This window comes from Oncorhynchus masou, chromosome 30, assembly GCF_036934945.1.
Source record: "Oncorhynchus masou masou isolate Uvic2021 chromosome 30, UVic_Omas_1.1, whole genome shotgun sequence".
NCBI lineage: Eukaryota > Metazoa > Chordata > Actinopteri > Salmoniformes > Salmonidae > Oncorhynchus > Oncorhynchus masou.
In genome coordinates, this window is record NC_088241.1 from 29,049,275 (window position 1) to 29,067,631 (window position 18,357).

Below are 18,357 nucleotides of genomic sequence, written 5' to 3' on the forward strand. Positions count from 1 at the left end.
GGAAGAGTCTGGCTGACTGGCGGATCCTGGCAGACTGACGGCTCTGGCTGCTTCATGCTGACTGACGGCTCTGGCTGCTTCATGCTGACTGACGGCTCTGGCTGCTCCATGCTGACTGGCGGCTCTGGCTGCTCCATGCAGACTGGCAGCTCTGGCTGCTCCATGCAGACTGGCAGCTCCTTGCAGACTGGCAGCTCTAGCTGCTCCAGGCAGACTGGCAGCTCTGGCTGTTCCATGCAGACTGGCAGCTCCTTGCAGACTGGCAGCTCTGGCTGCTTCATGCAGACTGGCAGCTCCTTGCAGATTGGCAACTCCATGCAGACTGGCAACTCTGGCTGCTCTATGCAGACTGACAGCTCTGGCTGCTCCATGCAAACTGGCAGCTCCTTGCAGACTGGCAGCTCCTTGCAGACTGGCAGCTCTAGCTGCTCCATGCAGACTGGCAGCTCTGGCTGCTTCGAACAGGCAGGAGGCTCCGGCAGCGCTGTGGAGGAGGAAGGCTCTAGAACCGCTGAACAGGTGGGAGACTCCGACAGCGCAGGAGAGGGAGTAAGCGCTGGCTGCGCTGAACAGGCGAGGCGCACTGAAGGCCTGATGCGTGGTGTTGGCACTGGTGGTATTGGGCCGAGGACACGCACAGGAAGCCTAGTGCGGGGAGCTGCTACCGGAGGGCTGGGGTGTGGAGGTGGTACTGGATAGACCGGACCGTGCAAGCGCACTGGAGCTCTTGAGCACCGAGCCTGCCCAACCTTACCTGGTTGAATACTCTCGGTTGCCCTGCCAGTGCTGTGAGGATAAATAGCCCGCACTGGGCTATGTAGGCGAACCAGAGACACCGAGCGCAAGGCTGGTGCCATGTAAGCCGGCCCAAGGAGACGCACTGGGGACCGGATGCGTAGAGCCGGCTTCATGACATTTGGCTCGACGCTCAATCTAGCCCGTCCGATACGCGGAGCTGAAATATACCGCACCGGGCTATGCACCCGCACTGGGGACACCGTGCGCACCACTGCATAACACGGTGCCTGCCCGGTCTCTCTAGCCCCCCGATAAGCACAGGGAGTTTGCGCAGGTCTCCTACCTGACGCAGCCATACTCCCTGATAGCCCCCCCCCCCCAAGAAATCTTTGGGGCTTCGCTCTGCACCGCCGTGTCTTTTTTATCGACTCCATTCTCCTATAGCCCTCTTCGCACTGCTCCAGCGAATCCCAGGCGGGCTCCGGCACTCTCTCTGGGTCGGCAGCCCACCTGTCTATTTCTTCCCACGTCGTAATATCCATACTGTACTCCATTCTGGGCTGCTCCTGTTTCCATCCACGTCGCCGTGCTGCCTCCTCATACCAGCGCCTCTCCGCTTCAGCCGCTTCTAGTTCCTCCTTAGGGCGGTGATATTCACCAGGCTGAGCCCAGGGTCCTTTTCCTTACAGCTCCTGTTTCCTCTTCGCCTGCTGCACCTTTGGGCGGCTACACTCCCCTGGTTTAGCCCAGGGTCCTCTCCCGTCAAGGATTTCCTCCCATGTCCAGAAATCCTTAATACGCGGCTCCTCTTTGGGCTGCTCCTCTTTGGACTGCTCCTGCCTGTTGACACGCTGCTCGGTCCGTGTGTGGTGGGTTATTCTGTAACGATGTTCTTCGTTTGTCGAAAGAGAGTCGGATCGAAATGCAGCGTGTTTGTTACTCATGTTTATTAGTGAAAACAAATAACGAAACTATACATGAAATAACGAATAAATACAAAACAACAAAACGGAACGTGAAACCTATTACAGCCTGACTGGTGAACACTAACACAGAGACAGGAACAATCACCCACGAAATACAAAGCGAAACCCAGGCTACCTAAATACAGTTCCCAATCAGAGACAACGAGAATCACCTGACTCTGATTGAGAACCGCCTCAGGCAGCCAAACCTATTTAACACACACCCCTACTCAGCTACAATCCCAAATACTACAAACCCCGATACGAAAATACAATACATAAACCCATGTCACACCCTGGCCTAACCAAATATGTAATGAAAACACAAAATACAATGACCAAGGCGTGACAGTTCAAATAATAAGTAATTGTTCTGAAGGCGGAACGTAACCTACATGTCAAATTCAAATTAAGGAGGGCTAGGCCTATACAGTAAGTGTGTGGTGGTAGGGAAAAGTCTGTGTGTGAGTTATGTGTATTTATTTTATTTAGCAACATGGATATTGATCCTTCTTAGCCGAACACATGGTAGGAACAAATCACTGGACAACGCTTTGTCTTACTTGATTTGTCTGACGAAGTCGCTTTCACCTCTACTCACAATGGTTAGATTACTCCACCATGTCCTAGTATTTTTCTTGAGCTGTAATAGTTTCAGCCCCATAGTTTTATGTGTTGCACTGAATGGCATGTGTTGGTAACTGGAAACCATAGCAGCCACTTGTGTTTTCAACATAGTGTCACATGGCAGAGGTCAATCTGACACTATTTGTCACCCCAAACTAGAAAAGTGTGTAGAGTTATGAGTGGAGGAGGAGGAGCTTCCATCAATAGTGTGTGTGTGTACATTAGTGGGTTAAGTGGGTGGGATGTGAATTGCACTGCTTTATAAGACCTTGGCTGCATGTCTCTCAGAGAAACTATTGAGTGTTAGGACTACTCCTTTCTTTCTTGCATTTTAAACTATAGGATTGACTTACGATGAAGGTGGCACTACAGTCAATGTTGTCCTCTGTTGTAATTAGAACCGGCATAATCTAGAAAGCGGACTTCATTTGACTTTTGTGCTTCTTACAATAGCCTAGCTCTAGGCTATAGGACTATTTCTTACATATTGTCCGGTCCCTTGTAAATGTTTACTAGCCTTTTACAAATAAAATGTTATTTGTCACATGCACCCCAAACAACGGGTGTAGACTAACAATGAAATACTTACTTATGGGACCTTCCCAACAATGCAGAGAGAAAGAAAAGAGAAATAATAGAAAAGTAATAATAAATACACAATAAGTAATGATAACTTGGCTATATACACGGGGTACCAGTACCAAGTCGATGAGCAGGGGTACACGGTAATTGAGGTAGACATGTACATATAGATAGGGATAAAGTGACTAGGCAACAGGATGGATAATAAACGGTAGCAGCAGCGTATGTGATTAGTCAAAAAGGTGAGTGCAAAAAGGGTCAATGCAGATTATCCGGGTAGCTATTTAACTAACTATTTAGCAGATTTATGGCTTGGGGGGTAGAAGCTGTTCAGGCTCCTGTTTTGTGTATCGAGGTGTGGCTCTCCATACAAAAAGTGATAATTCTGTCATCAATGTTAATCATAGCCAAGTCCTAGGTTATGAGAGCATATGTTTGAAACATTGTTAATATGTTATGTAGGTGTTATAGCCTAATTTAGAAGTATTTGGCACCATTTGGATTTGTTTAAGTAGAAACATAATGACTGAATGACTGACACACAGACGGATGTAGTTTGTTTGCTGTGAACATGTGCTGGCAGAGTGTCTGTCTGCCTGAAGTCTCTCTTAGTAATCAGATGTGGCTTCCTGGCCTCACTTTCAGAGGAATCTCCTGATTTAGCTATTTTAAACATAGGACAGATGCTTCCATCTCTCATGCGTGTCTTGTTCCTAAATCTAACCAGTCATTTGATTCATCCAAGTCTTTGTACTGAGTGACCATAAAAGCAAGGAGAAAAGGCTGCTGGAAAGGCGATACTATCCACTAAAACAGTGGTTCTCAACCATCTTTGGTTACTGAACTCCCAGTCACATTTAACTGTCCCCAAAGTACCTGTCCCCCTCATGTGCAACTGGTCATAGCTTTATGAGTTTTCTTAAGTACCCCCTGTGGATACAGTGGGCAAAACAGTATTTAGTCAGCCACCAATTGTGCAAGTTCTCCCACTTAAAAAGATGAGAGAGGCATGTAATGTTCATCATAGGTACACTTCAACTATGACAGACAAAATGAGAAAAAAACATCCAGAAAATCACATTGTAGTATTTTTAATGAATTTATTTGCAAATTATGGTGGAAAATAAGTATTTGGTCACCTACAAACAAGCAAGATTTCTGGCTCTCACAGACCTGTAACTTATTCTTTAAGAGGCTCCTCTGTCCTCCACTCGTTACCTGTATTAATGGCACCTGTTTGAACTTGTTACCAGTATAAAAGACACCTGTCCACAACCTCAAACATTCACACTCCAAACTCCACTATGGCCAAAACCAAAGAGCTGTCAAAGGACACCAGAAACAAAATTGTAGACCTGCACCAGGCTGGGAAGACTGAATCTGCAATAGGTAAGTAGCTTGGTTTGAAGAAATCAACTGTGGGAGCAATTATTAGGAAATGGAAGACATACAAGACCACTGATAATCTCCCTCGATCTGGGGCTCCATGCAAGATCTCACCCCGTGGGGTCAAAATGATCACAAGAACGGTGAGCAAAAATCCCAGAACCACACGGGGGGACCTAGTGAATGACCTGCAGAGAACTGGGACCAAAGTAACAAAGCCAACCATCAGTAACACACTACGCCGCCAGGGACTCAAATCCTGCAGTGCCAGACGTGTCCCCCTGCTTAAGCCAGTACATGTCCAGGCCCGTCTGAAGTTTGCTAGAGAGCATTTGGATGATCCAGAAGAAGATTGGGAGAATGTCATATGGTCCGATGAAACCAAAATAAAACTTTTTGGTAAAAGCTCAACTCGTTGTGTTTGGAGGACAAAGAATGCTGAGTTGTATCCAAAGAACACCATACTTACTCTGAAGCATGGGGGTGTAAACATCATGCTTTGGGGCTGTTTTTCTGCAAAGGGACCAGGACGACTGATCCGTGTAAAGGAAAGAATGAATGGGGCCATGTATCGTGAGATTTTGAGTGAAAACCTCCTTCCATCAGCAAGGGCATTGAAGATGAAACGTGGCTGGGTGTTTCAGCATGACAACGGAGTGGCTTCGTAAGAAGCATTTCAAGGTCCTGGAGTGGCCTAGCCAGTCTCCAGATCTCAACCCCATAGAAAATCTTTGGAGGGAGTTGAAAGTCCGTGTTGCCCAGCAACAGCCCCAAAACATCACTGCTCTAGAGGAGATCTGCATGGAGGAATGGGCCAAAATACCAGCAACAGTGTGTGAAAACCTTGTGAAGACTTACAGAAAACATTTGACCTCTGTCATTGCCAACAAAGGGTATATAACAAAGTATTGAGAAACTTTTGTTATTGACCAAATGCTTATTTTTCACCATAATTTGCAAATAAATTCATTAAAAATCCTACGTGATTTTTCTGGATTTTTTTTCTCTCTCATTTTGTCTGTCATGGTTGAAGTGTACCTATGATGAAAATTACAGGCCTCATCTTTTTAAGTGGGAGAACTTGCACAATTGGTGGCTGACTAAATACTTTTTTCCCCCCACTGTAGGTCAAGTATCTCCAGGGGAACTAGTAGTACCCTAGATTGAAAAACATATATTATTTGTTTTGTATTCTCTACCTGTTCATGCTTGATTGATGGGCTGTTATTGGGTCCAAAAAAGAGACGATCCCAGAGGCAGACAGTTGTAAACGTCTCGGACAGACCAAGACCAGACTTAATTAAATGTGCTGTATGAGCGATAGAGCTTTTCCATTGTGAATTCCAGTAGCATTTCTTCGTATGTGCACAGAATTTATGTGGTGTAGAATGGCCTAAAGACCTTTGGAACAAAAGGTCCAGTGATGATTTCGGATGTCTGTACAAACCATGATCTGTTACTTCCTGATATGTAACATGTCAGTGTTTCCCCTTGCAGTGGCAAGTTAGCGGGAGGGTGGGGGCCAGTGCCAAGGCCCTCTTCTAGTCCGCAGAGACAATTTTGCCATGGGGCAGAGAGAACATTTGACCTTTTTAAAGAGCTTTTCTTGGAGAGAAAAAAAATCGGTAGGGGCCACAATTTAGCAGCGGCGGTGCACTGCTGCCAAATGCATATAGGGGAATCAATGCCTGTAAATCAAATTGTATTGGTCACATACACATATTTAGTTATTGCGGGTGTAGCGAAATGCTTGATTTCCTAGCTCCAACAGTGCAGTAGTATCTAACATTCACAACAATACACACAAATCTAAAAGTAAAATAATGGAATTACGAAATATATAAAAATTAGATTGAGCAATATCGGAGTGGCATTGACTAAAATACAGTAGAATATAATACAGTGTATACATATGAGATGAGTAAAGCAGTATGTAAACATTATTTAAACATTTTTAAAGTGACTCGAGTTCCATTATTATAACCTCTACAGGATCGGTGTGTCCCCCTCGGGACGGTTGAGCTAACGTGTGCTAATGTGATTAGCATGAGATTGTAAGTAACAAGAACATTTCCCAGGACATAGACATATCTGATATGGGCAGAAAGCTTAAATTCTTGTTAATCTAACTACACTGTCCAATTTACAGTAGCTATTACAGTGAAATGTGATTGTCTGAGGAGAGTGCGCAGTTATGAACTTGAACAATAATGAACAATCAATAAACCAATTAGGCAGATTTGGGCAGACTTGATACAATATTTTGAAAAAAATTGCAATGGATTATTGGATCTGTCTAAAACTTTAAACATACACTGCTGCCATCTAGTAGCCAAATTCAAAATGTTGCCTAAACTGGAATGCATTTCTCAAGAAATGCTTGCGTATAACCAGCCAGCTATATGTTGATAATGTCGTCGTTCACCCATGACTCCGTGACGCATTAGATATTACAATTTTGAATGTCCCGTTGGTAGCTTAATCTTCCGCGTAGGTCATCAATTTTATTTTCCATAGACTGCACGTTGGCTAGCAGAATGGAAGGCAGTGGAGGTTTATTCGATCGCCTACGTATTCTCCGAAGGCAGCATGCCCTCGGCCCCTTTTTCACTGCCTTCTCTCCACACAAATGATGGGGATCTGGGCCTGTTCCCGTGAAAGCAGTATGTCATTCACATCGGGCTCATCGGACTCAAAAAAAGGATTCTGCCAGTTCGTGGTGAGTAATCACAAGTCTGATGTTCAGAAGTTATTTTCGGACATAAGAGACGGTAGCAGCAACATTATGTACAAAATAAGTTACAAGCAATGCAAAGAAAATAAAAAAAACACAATTGGATAGGAACACATAAAACGCCAGCCTTCTTCTCCAGGCTGCTTTTGTGATGAAATTTAACTTATGTTATTAAATACATTTTACCAAGATAAATATAATTACGCAAGTTCTGAATCGTTCAGTGGGGTCTTTCTCTAACATATCATTAACATTATATCCAAAAAGTCGGATTTCATAACCTAATACATCTGATAATAAGCATCGAGCTCTGACATAGCGGTGCAGATTTTACATTTTGTTGTTGTCTTTGAAGTTGTTTCCGCAGGTTGCAAAAATTAGAATGACACGAGCTGAATTAAATGTGAAAGGCTTTGGAAAATAGAAAGCTTGGAATATGTTCAGTGCTGAGTTGACATTTCAGAGACAAGCTTGTTTTTGTGAGAACTTCAAGAAAGAACTGAATTTTGAATTAATATGAAAGGGTATACTAAAATATGAAAATACTACATCATGTATCAAAATCTATATCTATCTTACCTCTGTTTTAAGTTCTACGGATTCGAGAAGAAAGATGACTAGTTCAATGGGAAAGTGAGCCTGTCAGGTAGCCAGTAGCCTTAATTCTTGTACAGAACCCAGCCTAACTGACGCGACACAATTTTCCAGAATTTTGACCTGACAGGTAATCCAATGATTATGCTCCTTGTCTTCCATCTGTCTCTGTTCATGCATTCTACTTGTCCATGCCCCCAGCGTATGCATGTACAGGAAATGCTCTGCTTCTCACTCAACACGTGTGATCCAGCCTGTACAAAAATCTGTGGTGCAGTGCTGTCACTCTCTTCCCATGTCTTTCCCCATGCTGTCCATCAGAGATCAGCCCTATGTGCCTTGGCTCAGTCAGGGTGCTAGGCCAGTGCACCAACTAGCTAACACTGCCCCCTGCTCCCTCCCTGGGGTCTCTGTGTCACATCTGCTCCCGCTTCCCCTCTCTGGCGTCTGAGTTTTCCAAACTGCTCATCATTTCGCACACCTGTCACCATCATTACGCACACCAGTGCTGCATCGGACTCACCTGGACTCCATCACGTCACTGATTGCCTCCCATATATCTGTCACTTCCTCAGTTTCATTCCTGTGTCTGCATTGATGTTGTTTTGTTTCTCTTGTTCAGATGCTGTTCTTGTTTAGTTACATGTCTATTTATTATTAAATCCTCACCCTGTACTTGCTTCCCGTCTCCCAGCATGTAGTTACGGAATTGTTACTCTCTGACACTAACACGTCAGACTCATTAACACCCCAGTGGAGAGGCTGGTGTTGAGAGAAGAGCTGGATTGGATGGTGTGTGTGTGTGCATGCGTGGGTGTGTGTGAGAGTGTGAGGGGCTCTCCAGGCAGAGCCAACTTATTTTCCACACCTGTGTGTGAGATGGTGAGTGTAAGTGTGGCATGTGTGTCTAAAATGCAAGTGTGTGTGAATGCAAACGTGTGAGAGAGAGAAAGAAAGAGGTAAAGTTATATTCACGAGGGAGAGCGGCCTGTATTGTAGATCTGCTACTAACTCATTGAGTCCTTTCAGATCACCCAGTAAGCCTCAAAGTGCCAGTCTTTCTTGCCCTCTCTCTCTCCTCCTCCCTCTCTTCTTTGCTCCCTCTCTCTCTGTCTCTCTATTCACTTACTCACTCTCTCTTGCTTGTTTGGCTACGTGGCAGCACCAGAGACAGTGAGAAAGGGAGGTGGTGAGGGTTTATATAACAGACATACTGGCTGAGCTAGTCAGCCCGGGCCAAGCCGGGGAGGCAAGTGGACCGTGAATGTCTGAGTCCAGTCTTGGCACGTATTGTGTCATGCAGTAAGCCAGCAGTGGTGCCAGTTTGTTCTGGTGCCAGTTTGTCTTTGAGCTGCAGAATAACAGAACCTCTCTCTGGACTCCCTGATAACTGGGAGCCCCTTCTGTTGGACACACACACACACACACACTGGATGACCCCTCCCCAAACCCTGCTCCAGCCCCACTGTTTTCACAGCGTCTAGACACACATGCCACAATTGATCAAACAAAAGGATGATGTGGTACGCCGCTGTACAATAAGGAAGTAATGTACAGTCGTGGCCAAAAGTTTTGAAAATGACACAAATATTAATTTTCACAAAGTCTGCTGCCTCAGTTTGTATGATGGCAATTTGCATATACTCCAGAATGTTATGAAGAGTGATCAGATGAACTGCAATTACTTGCAAGTCCCTCTTTGCTATGCAAATGAACTGAATCCCCCAAAAACATTTCCACTGCATATCAGCCCTGCGACAAAAGGACCAGCTGACATGTCAGTGATTCTCTCGTTAACACAGGTGTGAGTGTTGACGTGGATAAGGCTGGAGATCACTCTGTCATGCTGATAGAGTTTGAATAACAAACTGGAGGCTTCAAAAAGAGGGTGGTGCTTGGAATCATTGTTTTTCCTCTGTCAACCATGGTTACCTGCAAGGAAACACGTGCTATCATCATTGCTTTGCACAAAAAGGGCTTCACAGGCAAGGATATTGCTGCCAGTAAGATTGCACCTAAATCAACCATTCATCGGATCATCAAAAACATCAAGGAGAGCGGTTCAATTGTTGTGAAGAAAGCTTTAGGGCGTCCAAGAAAGTCCAGTAAGCTCCAGGACCATCCTAAAGTTGATTCAGCTGCGTGATCGGGGCACCACCAGTACAGAGCTTGCTCAGGAATTGCTGCAGGCAGTTGTGAGTGCATCTGCACGCACAGTGAGGCGAAGACTTTTGGAGGATGGCCTGGTGTCAAGAAGGGCAGCAAAGAAGCCACTTCTCTCTAGGAAGAACATCAGGGACAGACTGATATTCTGCAAAAGGTACGGGGATTGTACTGCTGAGGACTGGGGTCAAGTCATTTTCTCTGATGAATTCCCTTTCCGATTGTTTGGAGCATACAGAATAAAGCTTGTCCGGAAAAGACAAGGTGAGCGCTACCATCAGTCCTGTGTCATGCCAACAGTAAAACGTCCTGAGACCATTCATGTGTGGGGTTGCTTCTCAGCCAAGGGAGTGGGCTCACTCACAATTTTGGTGACGAACAATGCCTTTTCCAGCATGATGGAGCACCTTGCCATAAGGCAAAAGTGATAACTAAGTGGCTCGGGGAACAAAACATAGATATTTTGTGTCCATGGCCAGGAATCTCCCCAGACCTTAATCCCATTGAGAACTTGTGGTCAATCCTCAAGAAGCGGGTGGACAAACAAGAACCACAAATTCTGACAAACCCCAACCATTGATTATGCAAGAATGGGCTGCCATCAGTCAGGATGTGGCCCAGATGTGGCTTTAACTTACAATTTTCTGACTTTACAATATTAGCCGTTCTGGAATCGTCTCAGCTCTTCCAAATGATCTTAATGTGCATTTCACAAACATATTTATTCTAGTACAGTATAATGGTGCCCATATGGACAGGTTTCCAGACAATGACTCCTTGTCATTTCAGTAGAAAAGCAAATCCACCCCTTCTCTCATTGTCCACCAATCAAGACCCAATGGACCCCAATCACATGCAACACCTTAACCCAGACGATGTGTGGTCTGAAGATCCTGTTGTAGTAATAGTGTGGTTTAGCTGATGGCTGGCCATGTTTTACGGTAATAGCCTTCATTCCCGGTTTCGTCAGCTGTGGGTGTTTAGACGGAGTACTGCCCTGGGACTTAGCCTACTTCAGACCCAGCAGAAACTCCAAGGCCACCTCCAGTGGGGTGCAACGTTACATAGTGTTTAGATATAAATATTTATATGTAGAACAGAAATGCTTCACTGTCATGTAGAATAGAGAATCATGTCAGCTCTATGGAGGACATTTATATCTGAATACCAGCCAGATCAGCTTAAAGTTGAACACAGGGCTTCAACACTACAACAACACTTAGTTCCTTTTCATCATCTTCAGCAGTTTCATACAGCTGTTGGCCATGTTGATCGATGAGCCTCATGTGCCATGAAGAGCCCTTTGTGTGCTGATGAGTCCAGGGCTATACACTGTGGAATTGCAATAAACCGAGTTAATGAGTCTTTATCCACACTTCGTCCTTTCGATTGTGTGCACTTCCCTTGTGCCCTATACACCCTACAGTGGGGAAAGCATCAGTGGAGGTGCAGTGGGTCAGCTCAGCTTAGTGCTCTCTGTCTCTCTGGAATGAACAGAGAGCACTCCAGTCCCCCTTCCATATCGCTCTGGAGAGCGGCAGAGTCCAAACCTCTCTGATCACATGTTTGTGCCAGTGAATCTTTTCTGCCAAACATTATCCATCTGTCTTCCATGAAGGGCTTATGTTTCTGTATCTAATCTCAGACTGGGGGGAGTGGGATGTCTGGCCTAGGTCTCGCTCAATGTTCTTTTCTCTTCAAGAAGAGGGGGCTTCGCTTCCACCAAAACAGAGTGCTCAGGGGACACACAGAAAAGAGGGGGGGCAATTCAGGAAATGTCAACAGCGGGAGGGCAAATTGTACTTCAGGTTGGAAGAGACAAATTATGAGCAGTGTTACAGATGTAAGATTTTAATTTGATCACCCTGTTGCAGGAGAACTTTCCTGCAGGGTTGGACATTTTAAACTTTTAGTGTATTTGAGGTTAACCTGTCTAGGACTAACGGAACCCCTCTCCAACAGCCAATGAAATTGCAGGGCGCCAAATACAAATCAACAGAAATCTCATAAATCAAATTTCTCAAACATATAAGTATTAGGCACCATTTTAAAGATAAAATTCTCTTTAATCCAGCCACAGTGTCTGATTTCAAAAATGCTTTACAGCAAAAGCTCCACAAATGATTGTTAGGTCACCAACTCAGACAAATCCAGCCATTTTTCCAGCCAAAGAGAGGAGTCACAAAAAGCACAAATAGAAATAGAATTAATCACTAACCTTTGATGATCCTCATTAGATGACATTCATAGGACTTCATGTTACACAATACATGTATGTTTTGTTCGGTAAAGTTCATGTTTATATCCAAAAATCGTATTTTATATTGGCGTGTTATGTTCAGTAGTGCCAAAACATGCAGTGATATTGCAGAGAGCCACATGAATTCACAGAAATGCTCATTATAAATGTTAATGAAAATTCAAGCGTTATGCATGGAATTTTAGATACAATTCTCCTTAATGCAACCGCTGTGTTAGATTTCAAAAAAACGGAAAAAGCATAATCTGAGTACTGCGCTCAGAGCCCAAACCAGCCAAAAGAAATATCCGCCATGTTGCGAAGTCAACATTAGTCATAAATAGCATTATAAATATTCACTTACCTTTGATGGTCTTCATCAGAATGCACTCCCAGGAATCACAGTTCCACAATAAATGTTTGTTTTGTTTGATAATGTCCATTTATGTCCATTTATGTCCAAATAGCTTCTTTTGTTAGGGTGTTTGGTTAACAAATCCAAAAGCGCGTTCAGGTCCAGTCGGATGAAAAGTTCAAAAAGTCATATTACAGGTCGAAGAAACTTGTCAAACTAAGTATAGAATCAATATTTGGGATGTTTTTATCATAAATGATCAATAATGTTCCAACTGGAGAATTCCATTGTTTGTAGAAAAGCAATGGAACGAGAGATACTTCCAATGTGAAATGACTGAGAACGAGGCTGCTGGTAGACCCCTTAGTCAAACAGCTCCCATCCGGCCCCCCTTCACAGGAGAAGCCTGAAACAATGTTCTAAAGATGGTTGACATCTAGTGGAAGCCTTAGGAAGTGCAACATAACCCATATCCCACTGTGAATTCGATAGGGGCTGAGTTCAAAAACTACAAACCTCAGATTTCCCACTTCCTGTTTGGATTTTTTCTCAGGTTTTTGCCTGCCATATGAGTTCTGTTATACTCACAGACATCATTCAAACAGTTTTAGAAACTTCAAACTTTAACTTCAAACTTCAAATTGGTTTCTATACAATACTAATAATATGCATATATTAGCATCTGGGACTGAGTAGGGGGTAGTTTACTCTGGGCACGCTATTCATCCAAAAGTGAAAATGCTGCCCCCTATCCCAAAGAAGTTAAACTAGGCAGGCCCCTGAACATCTCTCTGTATTTTGGTTTGTGGGAGATGTGAGATTACATGGTTGGGGTATGAGAAGGGCTAGTCAAACTTCTGAAACTATCCCTCCAGAATGAATAACCTAAACAACGCTGCTTTTGAACTCTGGAACTTTCTGGAATACACGGAAGGATTTTTATCAGTTTGAAAATAACATACTTTTATATTCTATGCTTACACCATCTGGTCTACTAATTACCAGTTTCCTTGTGTACTGTGTGTTCTTGGGGTAGGCTTGGCCGTGGCAGTGTGGCCTGAGCTGGAGGGTGGCATTGCCCCATGGGCAGATTACAGGTCTGCTTAGTTACCACTAGCTCCTGGAACATGGATCTGCGGGCGACACGTGTTGGCACAGGGTGCAGTCACCTTAGATGTGGTATGCCACATGTGGAAGAATTCCAGTCCACCCTGCCAAACCCTCGACTATCTAAGCAAAATAGGAACGCTTTGCAGCAATCAAACTTTAAAACTATTATGGCAAGCAATCAAAAAGACAAGCTGTGTGTACGCGTGTCCAATTGAGTGTGTAAACTATATATACAAAAGTATGTGGACACTCCTTCAAATTAGTGGATGTGGCTATTTCAGCCACCTCTTGACAGGTATATACATTCGAGCACACAGCCATTCAATCTCCATAGACAAACATTGGCAGTAGAATGGCCTTACTGAAGAGCTCAGTGACTTTCAACGTGGCACCATCATAGGATGCCACCTTTTCAATATATATATATATCCCATTTAGCAGACGCTTTTGTCCAAAGCGACTTACAAGTCGGCTGGGGACACTACTTTTACATATGGGTGGCCCTAGCGGGAATCGAACCCACGCCGCTTGGCGTTGCAAGCGCCATGCTCTACCGACTGAGCCACACAGGACCCAACAAGTCAGTTTGTCAAATTTCTGCACAGCTAGTATTGCCCCAGTTAACTGTAAGTCAAGTCAAATATAAAGTTATTTTTTTATTTTTCCAGGTAAGTTGACTGAGAACACGTTCTCATTTGCAGCAACGACCTGGGGAATAGTTAAAGGGGAGAGGAGGGGGATGATAGAGCCAATTGTAAACTGGGGATTATTACGTGACCATGATGGTTCGAGGGCCAGATTGGGAATTTAGCCAGGACACCGGGGTTGACACCCCTACTCTTATGATAAGTGCCATGGGATTTTTAATGACCTCAGAGTCAGCACACCCGTTTAACGTCCCATCCGAAAGACGGCACCCTACACAGGGCAGTGTCCTGGGGAATTGGGATATGTCTTTTTTTTAGACCAGAGGAAAGAGTGCCTCCTACTGGCCCTCCAACACCACTTCCAGCAGCATCTGGTCTCCCATCCAGGGACTGACCAGTACCAACCCTGCTTAGCTTCCGAAGCAAACCAGCATGTTATTGGTCACATGCACATGGTTAGCAGATGTTAATGCAAGTGTAGCGAAATGCTTGCTTGTGCTTATAGGTCTGACAGTGCCGTAATATCTAACAAGTAATCTAACACTTTCCCAGCGACTACCTCATACACAAATCTAGAGGGGTGATTGAGAATATGTACATATAAATAGAGTATATGGATGAGTGATGGCTGAGCGGCATAGGCATGGTGCAATAGATGGTATACAATACATATGATATGAGTAATGTAAGATATGTAAACATGATTAAAGTGGCATTGTTTAAAGTGGAATTGTTTAAAGAGACTAGTGATCCGTTTGTTAACCATGTAGTAATGAATTCTTCAAAGTAGCCACCCTTTGCCTTGATGACACCTTTGCACACTCTTGGCAATCCATTTTATTGAAGTGACCAGTGATTGGGTCTCTGAGTTAGGGATTGTTGTTTAGCAGTCTGATGGCGTTGCGATAGAAGCTATTTTTCAGTCTCTCGGTCCCAGCTTTGATGCACCTGTACTGACCTCGCCTTCTGGATGTTAGCGTTGTGAACAGGAAGTGGCTTGAGAGGCTGAGGTCCTTGATGATCTTATTAGCCTTCCTGTGACATTGGGTGCTGTAGGTGACATGGAGGGCAGGTTGTTTGCCCCCGATGATGCGTTGTGCAGACCGCACCACCCTCCGGAGAGCCTTGCGGTTGAGCGTGGTGCAGTTGCCCTACCAGGCTGTGATACAGCCCGACAGGATGCTCTCGATTGGACATCTGTAAAAGTTTGTCAGGGTTTTGGGTGAAGCCAAATTTCTTCAGCCTCCTGAGGTTGAAGAGGGTTGGGCCATTTCAGTTTGTCTGTGATATGTATGCCGAGGAACTTTAAACTTTCCACCTTCTCCATTGCTGTCCCTTCGATGTAGATAGGGGGGTGCTCCCTCTGCTGTTTCCTGAAGTCCACAATCATCTCCTTTGTTTTGTTGATGTTGAGTAAGAGGTTTTCATGACACCACACTCAGAGTGCCCTCACCTCCTCACTGTAGGCTGTCTCATCGTTGTATGTAATCAAGCCCACTACTGTTGTGTCGTCTGCAAACTTGATGATTGAGTTTGAGGCGTGCATTGCCACGCAGTCGTGGGTGAACGGCGTACATTAGGGGGCTGAGCACGCACCCTTGTGGGGCCCCAGTGTTGAGGGTCAGCGAAGTGGAGATGCTGTTTCCTACCTTCATCACCTGGGGGCGGCCCTTCAGAAAGTCCAGGATCCAATTGCACAGGGCGGGGTTGAGACCCAGGGCCTCCAGCTTGATGATGAGCTTGGAGGGTATTATGGTGTTGAATGCTGAGCTGTAGTCAATGAACAGCATTCTTCCATAGGTATTCCTCTTGTCCAGATGGGATAGGGCAGTGTGATTGCAATTGCATCGTCTGTGGACCTGTTGGGGCGGTATGCAAACTGAAGTGGGTCTATGGGTGGCCGGTAAGGTGGAGGTGATATGATCCTTGACTAGTCTCTCAAAGCACTTCATGATGACAGAAGTGAGTGATACGGGGCGGTAGTCATTTAGTTCATCTTTGCCTTCTTGGGTACAGGAACAATGGTGGCTGTCTTGAAGCATGTGGGGACAGCAGACTGGGATAGGGAGCGATTGAATATGTGCTGTTATTGTGAAGTGGAAACATCTATGAACTACAATGGCCACACAAGCCCACAGAACGGGAGCGCCGAGTGCTAAAAATGGTCTGTCCTCTGTTGCAACACTCATTACCTAGTTCCTCTCTGCCTCTTGAAGCGACATCAGTACAAGAACTGTTCGTTATGAGCTTCATGAAATGGGTTTCAATGGCCAAGCAGCCGCACACAAACCTAAGATCACCATGCGCAATGCCAAGCGTCGGTTGGAGTGGTGTAAAGTTTGTCGCCATTGGACTCTGGAGCAGTGGAAAAGCATTCTCTGGAGTGATGCATCATGCTTCACCATCTGGCAGTCCAACAAAGGAATCTGGGTTTTGCGGAAGCCAGGAGAATTCTACCTGCCCGAAATGCATAGTGCCAATTGTAAAGTTTGGTGGATGAGTATTAATGGTCTGCGGCTGTTTTCATGGTTCGGGCCAGGCCCCTTAGTTCCAGTGATGGGAAATCTTAACCCTACAGCATACAATGACATTCTTTATTTGTGTGTTTAAAACAAAAATGACCCCCTTTTTTAGTATCCAATTATTAGTAGTTACTATCTTGTCTCATCGCTACATCTCCGGTACGGGCTCGGGAGAGACTAAGGTCGAAAGTCATGCGTCCTCCGAAACGCATCCAAGCCGCACTGTTTCTTAACACAGTGCGCATCCAACCCGGAAGCCAGCCACACCAATGTGTCGGAGGAAACCTGGCGACCTTGGTTAGCGCGCACTGTGCCTGGCCCGCCACAGAAGTCGCTGGTGTGCGATGAGACAAGGATATACCTACTGGCCAAACCCTCCCTAACCCGGACGACACTAGGCCAATTGTGCATCGCCCCACGGACCTCCCAGTCACGGCCGGCTGCGACAGAGCCTGAGCACGAACCCAGAGTCTCTGGTGGCACAGCTAGTGCACTAGACTGTTGCGTCACCTGTGAGGCATATACAATGACATTCTAAATGATTCAGTGCTTCCAACTTTGTGGCAACAATTTGTGGAAGGCCCTTTCCTGTTTCAGCATGACAATACCCCGTGCACAAAGCGAGGTCCATACAGAAATGGTTTGTTGAGATCGATGTCGAAGAACTTGAATGTCCTGCACAGAGCCCTGACCTCAACCCCATTGAACACCTTAGGGATGAATTGGAACGCAGACTGCGAGCCAGGCCTTAATCGCCCAACAACAGTGCCCGACCTCACGAATGCTCTTGTGGCTGAATGGAAGCAAGTCCCTGCAGAAATGTTCCAACATCTAGTGGAAAGCCTTCCCAGAAGAGTGGAGGCTGTTATAGCAGCAAAGTGGGACCAACTCCATATTAATTCCCATGATTTTGGATTAAGATGTTCAACGAGCAGGTGTTCACATGCTTTTGTTCATGTAGTGCATGTGTGTCTGTTTGGTCAAGAATGCATATTTTTTCGTGTTTGAGTGAGTGCAAACATTCACCAACGAAGAACGAAGGAATCTATTCCATTGATGATTAATGGAAAGTGGAAACAGCATCATTATTAATCCATTTTCTATTTTCTAGCACGATGTTCCAATTGTATATTTTCCTTTCAAGAGCCTGGGCTTACTAGAACTCAACCCCAGTTACTGACTGAAACAGCAAAAGGTGTTTGACAACACATTGTTCCATTGTTTCTCAAGAAACTAATACTTGCTCCACCACCTTAACAACAAGTGGAAATGTTTGTGAGTTGAACAGTTTAAAATATGACACCCATATTAGGAACACAATCCTCCTTCACCACCTCTTCCCTTCACGCCATCTTATCTCATCACTCTCTAACTGTTATCTGATTCGTTTTGGAGAATGGCTTTCCTCAGTAGCTATCGGAGGGCCTCACCAGGCTGTAGTGACTGACAGGGTCTGTGGTGGTTGATTGAGAGGATAGTCAGTTCTATTTACGGACTAAGTTGAGGGTTGATGCTGCTCGATTATATAGCTAGTCAGTCACACACCAAATCCACCTGCCGGTTCCCACGTTAACCCTGCCAGGAGCTGCAGACCATGTCGATATAATATTTCTTGACATCCAAGCATACAGTGGATAAGCAGAAAAGCAGGGCCCTACTCCTACCCTCTCCTCCTGCTCCTTCTCTCCTCCCCCC

General features: G+C 45.0%; 1 protein-coding gene and 1 non-coding gene across 2 annotated transcripts in view; one reads left to right on the forward strand and one right to left on the reverse strand.

The window, feature by feature from the left end:
* Window positions 1-18,357, forward strand: part of LOC135522485 (NADP-dependent malic enzyme-like) — a 127,046-nt gene that overhangs the window by 12,957 nt on the left and 95,732 nt on the right. The window lies entirely within an intron of this gene.
* On the reverse strand, window positions 13,992-14,067 carry trnaa-ugc (transfer RNA alanine (anticodon UGC)). The gene has a single exon. It is a non-coding gene; the product is annotated as a tRNA-Ala (tRNA).